Genomic DNA, 15933 nt, shown 5'->3' on the forward strand with positions numbered 1-15933 from the left:
GGTACTTGAATGAGGAAGTCTATGTTGAGCAACCTAAAGGATTTATTGATACTAGTTTTCCCAATCATGTGTACAGATTGAAGAAAGCTTTGTATGGATTGAAGCAAGCTCCTAGAGCTTGGTATGAGAGACTCACTCAATTTCTTGTGGGTCAAGGCTACAAGAAAGGAGGTACAGACAAGACCTTGTTTGTAAAAGATGACAATGGTAGACTGATGATTGCTCAGATATATGTTGATGACATTGTTTTTGGTGGAATGTCGAACAAAATGGTTCAACATTTCGTACAACAAATGCAATCTGAGTTTGAAATGAGCTTAGTTGGTGAATTGACCTATTTTCTTGGACTTCAAGTTAAACAAATGGAGGATTCAATCTTCATTTCTCAAAGTAAGTATGCTAGGAACATTGTGAAGAAATTTGGCTTGGATAATGGTGGTCACAAAAGAACTCCAGCAGACACTCATTTGAAGCTGACAAAGGATGAAGGAGGCATATCTGTTGATCAAAGCATGTATAGAAGCATGATTGGGAGTTTAATATACCTTACTGCTAGCAGGCCAGACATCACCTTTGCTGTAGGAGTGTGTGCAAGATATCAAGCTGACCCAAAGATGAGTCATCTTACTCAGGTGAAGAGAATACTAAAGTACATCAATAGCACCAGTGACTATGGGATTTCGTACTCATCCTGTGGTAATACTAAGCTGATAGGATACTGTGATGCTGACTGGGCTGGAAGTGCTGATGACAGGAAAAGTACCTCTGGAGGATGTTTCTTTCTAGGAAATAATCTGATTTCCTGGTTTAGTAAGAAACAGAATTGTGTGTCTTTATCTACTGCTGAAGCTGAATACATAGCTGTTGGGAGTAGCTGTTCTCAACTTGTTTGGATGAAGCAGATGCTGAAGGAGTATAATGTGGAACAAGATGTTCTGACCTTATACTGTGACAACCTACGTGCTATCAACATTTCAAAAAATCCTATTCAACATAGCAGAACAAAGCACATTGACATTCGACATCATTTCATCAGAGATCTTGTTGAAGAAAAGGTTGTGACACTTGAGCATATAGACACAGAGGAGCAACTGGCAGATATTATTACTAAGGCTTTGGATGCTAAACAATTTGAACATCTAAGAGGCAAGTTGGGAATTTGCCTACATGAGGAAGCCTAATCATCTGCAGTGTGAGGCGTGCTGACAAACTTCTACTTTTGCACGTCTTTGTTATGTGGGGTATACAAACAATGATGTACTCCTGATGCTCTGAACACTTTTTTGGCATATTTTGTGGCTAAAATGGGGGAGAAAAATTTGATGTTTCTTTGACTATACTCCCTATCTGTATATGTGCTCTCTTGCATGTATCTATAATATGCCTGTATTTTGTGTATGCCTGACAAATTTGAATGTTATTACTGCACCTGCTGTTCAATGTTGTTGCATTTATTTTGCAATTATTTCAGGTTATGTGTAGACGTTGGCCCTCATTTTGCAACATCTTGGTGATATGGTAGGTCTTCATGATAATCTGAGATTCTGTCTCAGTAATTTTGGTTTGTACATGTTCCTTGCTAACATTCTCTGATATGTTGGAACATGTCTACGAAGACTTGTGTAGATGTTAGCACTTGTGCTAGAACATCTCTATGCTTATGAGATTCTGGTTTTCTCAGATGCTGTACATGTTCCCTGCAAATGTTCTATACAAGGTTGGAACATGTCTGTGAGACTCTGTGCAGATGTTGGCACTTCAACTGCAACATCTTGATGTAATTCTGAGAATCTGGTTTTTCTTAGAATTCTAAGTGTACATGTTTCCCGCTACTTCCTATATTATGGAACATGTCTGATGACTTCTTGAAGTCTAAGTTATGTGTGTGACCGTTGATAGGTCTGCTAGCATGTATCTGCTGATATGATTGCTACATTGTGAATATTCCTTGAATGTCTATGCCCAGATCCTGAATCTTATCTGTCTATGCATCTATATGCATGTATTCAGGGGGAGTAATGGAATATTCCTGTAAGTAGTCACTCATAAGATCATATATTCAGGGGGAGTGATACTTCTATGTGTGCTTGTGCTTAGACCAAGCTGGGTGAAGGATGTTGTGTCAGAAGTTTAAACATATGTGCCTATCACTTGTAAGTTTGGAAATTTGTGTTTCCTGACTTCTATATGTTGTTGGTGATAGTTCTCTGAAGGCATCAAAGTCTGTCACATGTAAGTATAGAAATTTAGGTTTCTATGCTTCTATGGTTGGTTGGTTACAGTACCCTGTAGGTATGGCAAATTTATTTTTTCCCTTGCCTCTATGTGTGGCAGGTACTCCTGTCTGATGTGCTGAAGGATGTTGGAACATCCTATGTCTGTAGCATTGGAAACTCGTTTTTCCTCTGCTCTTGAAAGATCTTGTTTCCACTTCTGTGTTGGAAGTTATCTTCCTTGACTGTAGCACAGGAATTTATTTTTCCTCTGCTCTTAAGAGAACTTGTTTCTCTTTCTGTACAAGAACTTATGTTCCCTAGCTAGTTGTAGCTTTGAAATTTATTCCTTAGCTCTCGAGAGTATGCTACTGATCTGATCCGCTGCTGCATGTCTCTGATCCAGTGTAATACCTCTGCCAGCTTAAGCTGAGATTGTAGATACGTGAGGTATTCTATGTATGCACACTTTTGCTTTCTCTAGAGTGATATTATCTGCTACTTCTTCTTCTTGAATATGAGTTCGTGATGACTTGAGGAAGTGTATCTATGGTGTCTCTTTGGATTCTATGTGCTAGCTGTTTCTTCATTGGTGTGTGCTCTTGCTCTTGGAGGAATGGTATTTTTGTATCCCCCTGTTTCATAAGTATTGGCCTTGATTTGTTTTAGCCAAAAATTTGCCAAAGGGGAAGATTGTTGGGTATTGTGTTGGCTGCATTGTTGCTAAAACAATATCCTTGTTGGAACCAATGTTCCAACATGTGGTTAGGCAACTCTGTAAGATGTTGGATACAATGTTCCAACATCCTGGCACGGTTCAGTGTGCCTGGGTTTCTGCCTTATCTGTACGCGCGTAGTTTAAAGAAACCATATTTCATTTACTTACTCACCAAGTAACGGTTATATCTTATAAGAATCAGCTGTGGAATATTACTAAAATAGATATTTTATTTTAGGAAATATTTGTTACGATTTGGAATGTTTCTAAATAGGTTCCAACATATTAGGACTTTCCAGAATTGTCTCTGATTCGGTTTTGCAGGTTTGCTGAACCGATCTGCAAGTTTACTGAAGCCCAATGAATTATTTAGCCCAAGCTGCTTTAGTAAAAAAGGAAGACTTCAAGACCTAATTGCTCATTCAAGCCGTCATTCTAAAAGTTAGATCTTTAGGGTTTGAGTCTTCATGTATTCTGTTCTTGTGTCATTTGTGATGCAAGTCTAGAATCTATTGTGTGTTCTTTCTTGTGTCGAGATTAGATACTTGTTTAGGACTGGTTTTGTGAGTATTGATACTCTTGTGCATCAAACCGAAGTTGTGAAACAAGGTTTGGTTGTTTGTGTTGGAAGGTAACTTCTATTTTGTTGTGTTTGAGGTCTGATAGGTCACTGGGGTAGTGACTGACCATTAGGATAGTGAGATGTGTAACACCCTATTTCTAATAAGCGGTAAAACACGCGAATACATCAGACATATTCTAGAAATAGATGCTACGTCTCCGAATAAACCACAATACATACATGCATAAAGATCATGTTACACAACATAGCAGCGGACATACTTAAAAATCATAAAACATCTCCAGATCTTAACAAAATACAATTGTATTCTCCAAATCCCACATAACAGAATATATCAACAACTCCAAGATACATAGTCAAAATGAAACAACATGCAAGGACTACCCTAGATCAGAGCCCTAATCTAGACACTTGCATGAAAAAGAGGAACTCCACTCCTCGGCATCAATAAGCAAACAACTAAGCATCCTGCACGCCGTCTACCCATCCATACAGAGAGGTAGGCGGTCCACCACAGACCACTGAGGGTTAGCATTACATCATCATAATCCACGAAAAACATTTATCATGAACATTGGAAATGAAAGAATATATATTCAAGAATACAGAATAACAAATCATACATGTATTCACAAGTATTCATGATTCTCATACCATTCAAACCATTCCGTACAATCATTCCAAGTTCATATCAACAAGTGTATCATACACGTATCACATATACATAACCCTCCCTCCTAGAACACTAGCATCACATGATCATTATTATCCCCCATCACTTACATTTCAAGCTATCACATTAATATCATAGCATAGCATGCATATTCAACCTCTAATCAAGTCATCAACAAAAGCTCATCATTTATCAACATCAATCAATGAAAACATTACTCACTTCATTACTCATCTAGCATGCTTATCTTAACAAGTACAATTCATCATATCGAAGTTATAAGCAAGTCATCATCATTATCAAAGAACATCACCACATCATATATGTATATATACATATACAAATCTCACCTCATCATTATTATTAAAATAACCATCATCAATTGATTCACCAAGTGTATAAGCACAAACAATTAAGGCATGCAATTAGAGCATAATACAATTATTCACAACCATCTACAAAATTCACCAATGTACATATACACCAATCCACATCATCACAACATTCACCAAATTTCACCAATACACAAATTCACCAAGTCATATATTCAATCATGACACAACTCATCAATTATTCAAATGCATGCGATGTTCTAGACTCTTCTCTAGATGCACGTGGTACCAAAACACCTCAAGGTCGTCACCTTCGATGCAACAAAAACATCGTACTCACCTCAATTGGATATAAAATCCGCCACCATCAGTCTTGGATATAAAATCCACCACCATCAGTCATGAATGCATGAACATATGACTCGACTCAATGCATATGTTCACACAAACGATAATCACCTCAACATCACCAATATTTGTATATATGCAATCATCAACAATTCACCTCCACATAACATATATACAATCACCGATAACATTCACAATACAAGCAACATATAGTTGTCACACACATATACATCACCAATCATCTCCACATAAATCGACATATAGTTGCCACATTTCCATATAATTCTTTACAATCCAAATAAAGGAACAAATACAACATATGATCACAAACATCATATTCATCACTCAATAACCATTCATACACCATTTCATAATCATATTAGTCTATCCATAAAGGGTTCATAAGCAATTGGCTCTCAAAAATCATTTTATACCAAGTTCGTCTCCAAAAAACACAACGTTGAAAATAACTGAGCACCTAAGCCAAAACCAAGTAAACGAGCTCAATTGCCTATGCCGTGTATCCTCACAAGTCATACATATGTGCAGTAGAGGTTACATAAGCATTTCATCGGCCAAAAACAACGAATTCAAGAAAAACCCAAAGTTCGTCTCACTTTTCACTTTTTCCCAAAATTTTCCATTTTCAAAGCAAAACAAGTTAGATCCATCACCTCATAGATTAGATAGTATTAAACACCTTAATTGAACTCATAAAACCCAAGTTTGAAGTTTGGAAACAATCCATAAGGTTTGGGTTGACTTAGAAATAGTTATGCGGATTTTTCGTAAAATTTTCTCTAAGACCTCCTTGGAGTATTTTCCTCATAACTCAAAAACCAAAAATCATTTTCAAGTCAAACCAAAGCCATTGGAAAGCTAACAAAATTATCTACAACTTTCATGTTTACACCAAAGACCAGATCAAAACAGAAACGAGGGAAACAGATGCAAGAACGCGAAACAGAAAAGCTGTTTCTGGGCAATTTCGCTATTAGCGTAGTTTGAGCTATTAGCGTAGTAACTCCAGACAGTTTCGCTATTAGCGCAGTTCTAGCGAATTTCTTCAGTAGTTACGGGTTTTTACACCATTTTTGCCCAAAATCCCAATTTTCAAACCCCCAACTCCCAAATCAACTTCCAGAAAGTGTTTATGGGTCAAAACAGGTTCAATACACTTAAACAAACATGATTCAAGCATTAAAAACAACAACATAGCTCATTTCATCAAATTCACAAAATTCTTTCAAAACACCAACATAACCACCAATCTCCTCATGAATCCATAAACAACGATTCCAGTTACACAATTTTGATTCTAACAGTTCAACAATCATCAACAACAACTAATGAACACAAATTCATGCACAATTCAACATCACAACCTCATTTTTCTTCAAAATTGCTCAAGAACACAATATACCCACAAATGCACATTTCAACATGTTAATTCACATACTAACATGCAATTATCATACAAATCATGCTCTCAATCATAACAACAACAATTATGCACGAATTCAGAGCAATTAGATTCAATTTATCAATTTCATAAAAATGGGTATAAATGAAAAATGATGAAATTATGATCAAAAACTAACCCCCTTACCTCTAACACCAAGAATCTTTAATTCAAGCCTCAATTTAGCTCCTAGATGATGAATCCCCTCCTCTAGCTCTAGCCCTTGTTCTTCCCTCTAGCCTCTATCTCTTCTCTTCTCAAATGAAATGAAATAAAAATGTTTGTAAACCTAATTCTCACCAACACTAGAGTTTATATACTAGCTCTATTCAAGTGGGCTTATTTCTTAAACCTTAATGGGTCTAACCCATTTCTATTCTAACACTCAAAATGTCACTACTCACTTACCGGTAAAATATAACACTAACGGTCACTTAACGGTAAATAAAATAATTACTACACCCTCTAGCACTTAGTAAAATAAAACCCTCACTAAGCACTAAAAATAAATTTCTGCAAAATTACAAAATTGCCACTGCCCTCAAAATGACAAAAATGCCCCTAAGCCCAAAATGACTAAAATACCCTTCTAACACCGAACTCTACGAATCCCAACCAAAAATACACACAGAGACAATTAATCACATAAGAGCACATAGAACACACATAAATAAATAATAAAATAAATCTAGCGAAAAACGGGCTGTTACAACTCTCCCCCACTAAAAAGAATTTTCGCCCTCGAAAATTACCTGAAGGAAACAACTCTGGATGCGCAACCCTCATCCTACTCTCTGATTCCCAAGTGGCACTCTCACCCGTCGGTCCAACCCAAATCACTTTAACCAAAACGATCTCCTTGCCACGCAGACGCTTCACTTCACGATCCTCAATTCTAACTGGCCAAGTCTCAACGGTCAAATTATCCCTTACTTCCAAATCATCCACTTGAATCACATGAGACGCATCATACACATACTTCCTCAACTGAGATACATGAAACACATCATGAAGATTCGACAAAGATGGCAGTAACGCAATCCGATACGCTACAACCCCTACCTTTTCAACAATCTCAAAAGGTCCAACAAAACGAGGAGTCAACTTCCAACACTTCAAAGCACGTCCAACACCAGTTATAAGATTCACTCTCAAAAACACATGATCACCAACCTGAAACTCAATATCCTTCCTCCTCTTATCATGATAACTCTTCTGCCTACTCTGAGACGCCTTCATCTTCTCTTGAATCATCTTAACCTTTTCCGTAGTTTCTTGCACCACTTCCGGTCCTAACAAAGCACTTTCTCCTGACTCATACCAACACAAAGGAGTTATACACCTCCGACCATACAAAGCTTCAAACGGTGCCATTCCGATACTAGAATGAAAACTGTTGTTGTAAGTAAACTCAATCAACGGTAAACATTCAATCCAACTGACACCTTGCTCCAACACACAAGCTCTCAACAAATCTTCCAAACTCTGAATAGTCCTCTCCGTCTGTCCATCAGTCTGGGGATGATACGCAGAACTCAACCTCAACTTAGTTCCCAAAGCATCTTGCAAACTCTCCCAAAACTTAGAAGTAAACCTTGGATCCCGATCCGACACAATACTAGAAGGAACACCGTGCAATCTAACAATCTGCTCAATGTAGACCTCAGCCAACTTAGCCACAGACATACCAGTCTTAATAGGAACAAAATGTGCCGACTTCGTTAACCGATCAACAATCACCCAAATAGAGTCAAAACCCTTAACAGTCTTCGGAAACGCTCCAACAAAGTCCATCGATATACTATCCCACTTCCACTCTGGCACAAACAACGGTTGCATCAAACCTGACGGTTCTGCATAAGCACACCACCAAGACCCATCTTAGAAGCATCACAATACACAACAAACGATTCCTTCGGATTCGGCAAAATCAACACTGGAGCTGACGTCAACCTCTTCAACCTCTTCTTCAACTCTTGGAAACTCTTCTCACACTTAGCATCCCAAACATAAGCTTGTCCTTTCCGAGTCAACTGTGTCAATGGCAACACCAACTTAGAGAATCCCTCAATGAACCTCCGATAATATCCTGCCAAACCAAGGAAGCTTCTAACTTCAAAAACAGACTTAGGTGATTCCCATTGCAACACTGCATCAACCTTTGACGGATCCACCGCAATACCACCTTTAGAAATCACATGACCAAGGAAACTCACTTCCCGCAACCACAACTCACACTTCGACAACTTAGCAAACACCTTATTCTCCTTCAAAACTCCCAACACAATCCTCAAATGCTCCGCATGCTCCTCTTCAGACTTAGAATACACCAAAATATCATCTATAAACACCACCACAAAACGATCCAGAAAAGGATGAAATATTCTATTCATGTATTCCATGAAAACACCTGGCGCATTAGATACTCCAAATGGCATCACAGAATACTCATAGTGTCCATACCTCGTTCTGAACGCAGTTTTGGATATATCTTCCGCCTTCACTCTAATCTGATGATATCCTGACCTCAAATCAATCTTACTGAACACTTCTGCACCAACCAACTAATCCATCAAATCATCAATCCTCGGAAGCGGATACCGATTCTTGATTGTCACCTTGTTCAACTGCCGATAATCCACACACAATCTCATGCTACCATCCTTCTTCTTAACCAACAACACAGGAGCTCCCCACGGCGAAACACTTGGCCTGATAAACTGTTTCTCAAGCAACTCTTCCAACTGCTTCTTCAACTCACCCAACTCTAATGCAGACATCCGATACGGCGCAATCGAAATAGGACTCGTTCCCGGAACCAAATCAATTGCAAACTCAACCTCTCTCTCCGGCGGTAACTCGGTAATGTCATCCGGAAAAACTTCTGGAAATTCTTGCACTACCGGCAAATCACCAACTCCTTTCTCACTACTCTCCTTCAAGGAAGCAAACATCATGAACACACTAGCTTCGCCATCCAAAGACTTCTTCACTTGCTCCGCGGTTAAGAACCTTCTGCCTTCTTCAGCTACCGGCTTAGAAAACGTTACACTCTTGGTCAAACAATTAATGTTAACATCAAAAGTCAACATCCAATCCATACCAAAAATAACGTCCATATGCTTCAACGGAAGACACACAAGATCCAACTCAAAATCAACGTGAACCTTAACACAAACCACAACCAACTGAGCCTCCGTATCCAAAGATACCTTCCCTTGCCAGACCCAACAAACCTGAAACAACCTGCTACTCCCCCACTACGCTCAAACCCACCTAAAACAACAGAACAACACAACAAGTACCAATAGTACTCCCGTACATGTCGCATACAACAGGGAATTCAACAGGTTTTGGTCTGGACAAGACCGACCACGGCTCTGATACCAACTTGTAACACCCTATTTCTAATAAGCGGTAAAACACGCGAATACATCAGACATATTCTAGAAATAGATGCTACGTCTCCGAATAAACCACAATACATACATGCATAAAGATCATGTTACACAACATAGCAGCGGACATACTTAAAAATCATAAAACATCTCCAGATCTTAACAAAATACAATTGTATTCTCCAAATCCCACATAACAGAATATATCAACAACTCCAAGATACATAGTCAAAATGAAACAACATGCAAGGACTACCCTAGATCAGAGCCCTAATCTAGACACTTGCATGAAAAAGAGGAACTCCACTCCTCGGCATCAATAAGCAAACAACTAAGCATCCTGCACGCCGTCTACCCATCCATACAGAGAGGTAGGCGGTCCACCACAGACCACTGAGGGTTAGCATTACATCATCATAATCCACGAAAAACATTTATCATGAACATTGGAAATGAAAGAATATATATTCAAGAATACAGAATAACAAATCATACATGTATTCACAAGTATTCATGATTCTCATACCATTCAAACCATTCCGTACAATCATTCCAAGTTCATATCAACAAGTGTATCATACACGTATCACATATACATAACCCTCCCTCCTAGAACACTAGCATCACATGATCATTATTATCCCCCATCACTTACATTTCAAGCTATCACATTAATATCATAGCATAGCATGCATATTCAACCTCTAATCAAGTCATCAACAAAAGCTCATCATTTATCAACATCAATCAATGAAAACATTACTCACTTCATTACTCATCTAGCATGCTTATCTTAACAAGTACAATTCATCATATCGAAGTTATAAGCAAGTCATCATCATTATCAAAGAACATCACCACATCATATATGTATATATACATATACAAATCTCACCTCATCATTATTATTAAAATAACCATCATCAATTGATTCACCAAGTGTATAAGCACAAACAATTAAGGCATGCAATTAGAGCATAATACAATTATTCACAACCATCTACAAAATTCACCAATGTACATATACACCAATCCACATCATCACAACATTCACCAAATTTCACCAATACACAAATTCACCAAGTCATATATTCAATCATGACACAACTCATCAATTATTCAAATGCATGCGATGTTCTAGACTCTTCTCTAGATGCACGTGGTACCAAAACACCTCAAGGTCGTCACCTTCGATGCAACAAAAACATCGTACTCACCTCAATTGGATATAAAATCCGCCACCATCAGTCTTGGATATAAAATCCACCACCATCAGTCATGAATGCATGAACATATGACTCGACTCAATGCATATGTTCACACAAACGATAATCACCTCAACATCACCAATATTTGTATATATGCAATCATCAACAATTCACCTCCACATAACATATATACAATCACCGATAACATTCACAATACAAGCAACATATAGTTGTCACACACATATACATCACCAATCATCTCCACATAAATCGACATATAGTTGCCACATTTCCATATAATTCTTTACAATCCAAATAAAGGAACAAATACAACATATGATCACAAACATCATATTCATCACTCAATAACCATTCATACACCATTTCATAATCATATTAGTCTATCCATAAAGGGTTCATAAGCAATTGGCTCTCAAAAATCATTTTATACCAAGTTCGTCTCCAAAAAACACAACGTTGAAAATAACTGAGCACCTAAGCCAAAACCAAGTAAACGAGCTCAATTGCCTATGCCGTGTATCCTCACAAGTCATACATATGTGCAGTAGAGGTTACATAAGCATTTCATCGGCCAAAAACAACGAATTCAAGAAAAACCCAAAGTTCGTCTCACTTTTCACTTTTTCCCAAAATTTTCCATTTTCAAAGCAAAACAAGTTAGATCCATCACCTCATAGATTAGATAGTATTAAACACCTTAATTGAACTCATAAAACCCAAGTTTGAAGTTTGGAAACAATCCATAAGGTTTGGGTTGACTTAGAAATAGTTATGCGGATTTTTCGTAAAATTTTCTCTAAGACCTCCTTGGAGTATTTTCCTCATAACTCAAAAACCAAAAATCATTTTCAAGTCAAACCAAAGCCATTGGAAAGCTAACAAAATTATCTACAACTTTCATGTTTACACCAAAGACCAGATCAAAACAGAAACGAGGGAAACAGATGCAAGAACGCGAAACAGAAAAGCTGTTTCTGGGCAATTTCGCTATTAGCGTAGTTTGAGCTATTAGCGTAGTAACTCCAGACAGTTTCGCTATTAGCGCAGTTCTAGCGAATTTCTTCAGTAGTTACGGGTTTTTACACCATTTTTGCCCAAAATCCCAATTTTCAAACCCCCAACTCCCAAATCAACTTCCAGAAAGTGTTTATGGGTCAAAACAGGTTCAATACACTTAAACAAACATGATTCAAGCATTAAAAACAACAACATAGCTCATTTCATCAAATTCACAAAATTCTTTCAAAACACCAACATAACCACCAATCTCCTCATGAATCCATAAACAACGATTCCAGTTACACAATTTTGATTCTAACAGTTCAACAATCATCAACAACAACTAATGAACACAAATTCATGCACAATTCAACATCACAACCTCATTTTTCTTCAAAATTGCTCAAGAACACAATATACCCACAAATGCACATTTCAACATGTTAATTCACATACTAACATGCAATTATCATACAAATCATGCTCTCAATCATAACAACAACAATTATGCACGAATTCAGAGCAATTAGATTCAATTTATCAATTTCATAAAAATGGGTATAAATGAAAAATGATGAAATTATGATCAAAAACTAACCCCCTTACCTCTAACACCAAGAATCTTTAATTCAAGCCTCAATTTAGCTCCTAGATGATGAATCCCCTCCTCTAGCTCTAGCCCTTGTTCTTCCCTCTAGCCTCTATCTCTTCTCTTCTCAAATGAAATGAAATAAAAATGTTTGTAAACCTAATTCTCACCAACACTAGAGTTTATATACTAGCTCTATTCAAGTGGGCTTATTTCTTAAACCTTAATGGGTCTAACCCATTTCTATTCTAACACTCAAAATGTCACTACTCACTTACCGGTAAAATATAACACTAACGGTCACTTAACGGTAAATAAAATAATTACTACACCCTCTAGCACTTAGTAAAATAAAACCCTCACTAAGCACTAAAAATAAATTTCTGCAAAATTACAAAATTGCCACTGCCCTCAAAATGACAAAAATGCCCCTAAGCCCAAAATGACTAAAATACCCTTCTAACACCGAACTCTACGAATCCCAACCAAAAATACACACAGAGACAATTAATCACATAAGAGCACATAGAACACACATAAATAAATAATAAAATAAATCTAGCGAAAAACGGGCTGTTACAAGATGGGATCTCAGATCTAAGAGTTCCTAGGTTGAAGTCTAGACGGGTAGGTCCTAGGTCATATAGTGTAAACGAGGAGTTTGCTGAGAGCTATTGAATAAGGACTACACTAGTGGATTTCCTTCCTGGCTTGGTAGCCCCCAGATGTAAGCGTTTTGTGCTGAACTGGGTCAACAAACTTCTTGTGTTCTTTACTTTTCTGCACTTTATTTTCTTTTTTTATTTCTGTTTATCGGATGATGTTAGAACATTAATCGGAACATCGCAAACGTTAAAACATCTGACAGAACATATTAAAACAAGTGCGCTAGAATTTCAGTTACTGAGCCATTACTATGCAAGCATTGTCTTAACGAGAGAAATACATGAAACTAAGTGGGATTTATATAATATGGGAACATTAACCATGGGAACATGACATGCATGATATTAGCAGTGTTTTTTTATAAGGAAAGTGCTATCTATAGCGAAAAGGTCATCCCGGGTAAATAACATTAAGAAAATTTAAAATTTTAATGTTATAAAAATTCATTTGTGTACTTTAGTTAAAATACTGATGTGGGATGTTTTTGGCCAACTCAGCTGTGCTACATAATTGCCATGTCACGATCCACATCATCAAAGATAACCAGGGACCAAAAAAATCCCAAGATTTCTCTAATAGGGGCACCAAAGTCCTTGTTTTAAAAATAGGGGTATTAAAAATCCATTTCATTTAAAATAGGGGATAAAAAATGCATTTAAGCCTAACTTAGTTGTCTCTTCTAAGATGGTCGGTAGTAGTATCTTCTAACCTTTTTAACAACCCTATAGAAAATATTGCAACATGATTATCTTTATTAGTGTTATCTTATTCATGTAATACTGGAAAGGTATTATTCTATTTTGATAATAGAAATGTGGTATGCAATAATTTTGGATGTCACAATATTATATCAAAAAGGTGTGTGGCAATCCGAATAAGGTGGTCACTTGAGAACCGTTGTTTGATCAATTCAGGAATATTTTCTATAGGGTTGAACTTGGGAGGGCATATTTTCCTCGTAAATTTGGTGTTGAACTCAATCCCAATTTTGTATCTTTCTTATATGAAAGTGCCATTGAAAGTTCTTAAGTTGATTGTTCGTATCCAATGGGAATTTCTTTGGGGTGGTGGGGGGGGGGGGGGGGGAGAGATTTGTTGGGTGGGGTGGAGGAAGGCGTGCCATCCGAGGAAGGGGGCATGTTCGTGCTTTGCGGGTGGTGTTGTTACTGTTTGCGGCGATGTCTCGTTTGAAACTGAAATTTCACAAAAGTATGTTGGTTGGGGTTAATATTTCTGATTCCTCGTTGGTTGAGGTGGCATTTATTGTTAATTGTTGGTTGGGTCTCCATATTGGCTGTGATCCCCAAAGATTAGCGATTTGAGAGCCAATATTGCATACCACAAATTCTAGATTGTCGGGGTGAAAAAGTAATTTTCTCTCTTTTGGGGGTCGTTTGATTCTTCTCAAGGCTAGTCTGACCTCTTTGCATGTCTATGCTCTTTCTTTCTTTAAAGCTCCATCAATAGGAAAATAGGAAAATACCTTGTATTGGATTGAACACTGTTTGTTTACGGAAGGAGTATGACAGGTTGGGGGTTAGGCAGTTCAATCTTTCTCTGTTGGGGAAGTGGTGTTGGAGGTTGTTAGTTGATAAAGGAGGCTTCTGGTATAGGGTGTTGGCTGCTAGGTATGGTGGGGAGGAAGGGAGTTTGGGGTCCAAAGTGTTTCTTCTTGGTGGAGGGAGGTAGCAAAAATTAGGGATGGTTTGTTTTCGGAGAGGGTATCGGGTAACGTGGGATATGGAGGAGATACTTACTCTTGGTATGATTCGTGGTTAGTAGAAGTTCCTTTATCCACGTGGTTTAGTCACTTATTTGATCTAGTGGTGAATAAGTCGTGTTCGATTGTTACTACGTTCTTTTTGGGTAAGGAGGGGGGGCGAGGCGTGGAGGTGCAGGAGGAGATTGTGGGCGTGCGAGGAAGACTTGGTAGCGGAGTGTAGTACTTTACTTCACAATGTTATTTTGCAGCCTAATGTTTCAGATCAGTGGCACCCCGACATTGAGGGGGGCCTACAACTTCACATGAATCTACTATTTTGGATATCTTGGAGGACATAATTTGGCATAATCATGTGTCTATTCTAGCATGGTGATTACTCCGAGACATATTTCCGACTAAAGTTAATTTAATGAATCGCGGCATAATCTCTACCGAGGCTACCTCATGTACGGACGGGTGTGGGTAGGCTGATAGTGCCCCTTATCTGTTTCTTAATTGCGACACTTATGGATCCCTTTGACAGCAGGTCCGATCTTGGATTCGTGTTTCATGAGTAGATCCTCAAAGTCTTCTTGCTCATTTTCTTCAGTTTACTCATTACATAGGTGGTTTGAAGGCTCGTCGATTCTTCCTCCAGCTACTTTGGCTTCTTTGTGTTTGGTTAGTATGGAATAAACGAAACAACAATTTATTTAAGAATACTCACACATTCATACCAAAGCTTATGGATAAAGTTAAGTTTCATTCTTACTGGTGGTTGAAGGTTAATAAAGCCACTTTTGTGTATGGTTGTCAGCGATTGTGGTCGGACTCGTTGTCATGTTTGAGTATCGGTAAATCTTTGCTCTTGTAACTATTTGATTGACAAATTGTCTTTTTGAGTGGTCTTTTTAGTTAGCCTTATGCTAAGGAGGCGACTATGTCTTTGTTAATATAGACCACTGTTGATTATTCAAAAAAAAAAGTTTCGTGTTATCTTAAAGTTTAAACAAAATTTTGT

The 15933-nt window shown here is 37.8% G+C and overlaps 1 pseudogene; it reads left to right on the top strand.

Annotated features, from left to right (window-relative positions):
• The first annotated feature begins 524 nt into the window (after nucleotides 1–524).
• LOC146936747 (secreted RxLR effector protein 161 pseudogene) lies at nucleotides 525–1181 on the top strand (annotated as a pseudogene).
• Nucleotides 1182–15933: the final 14752 nt, after the last annotated feature.

Source organism: Medicago sativa, chromosome 3, assembly GCF_051527215.1.
Source record: "Medicago sativa cultivar Bolivia chromosome 3, Bolivia_mono, whole genome shotgun sequence".
NCBI lineage: Eukaryota > Viridiplantae > Streptophyta > Magnoliopsida > Fabales > Fabaceae > Medicago > Medicago sativa.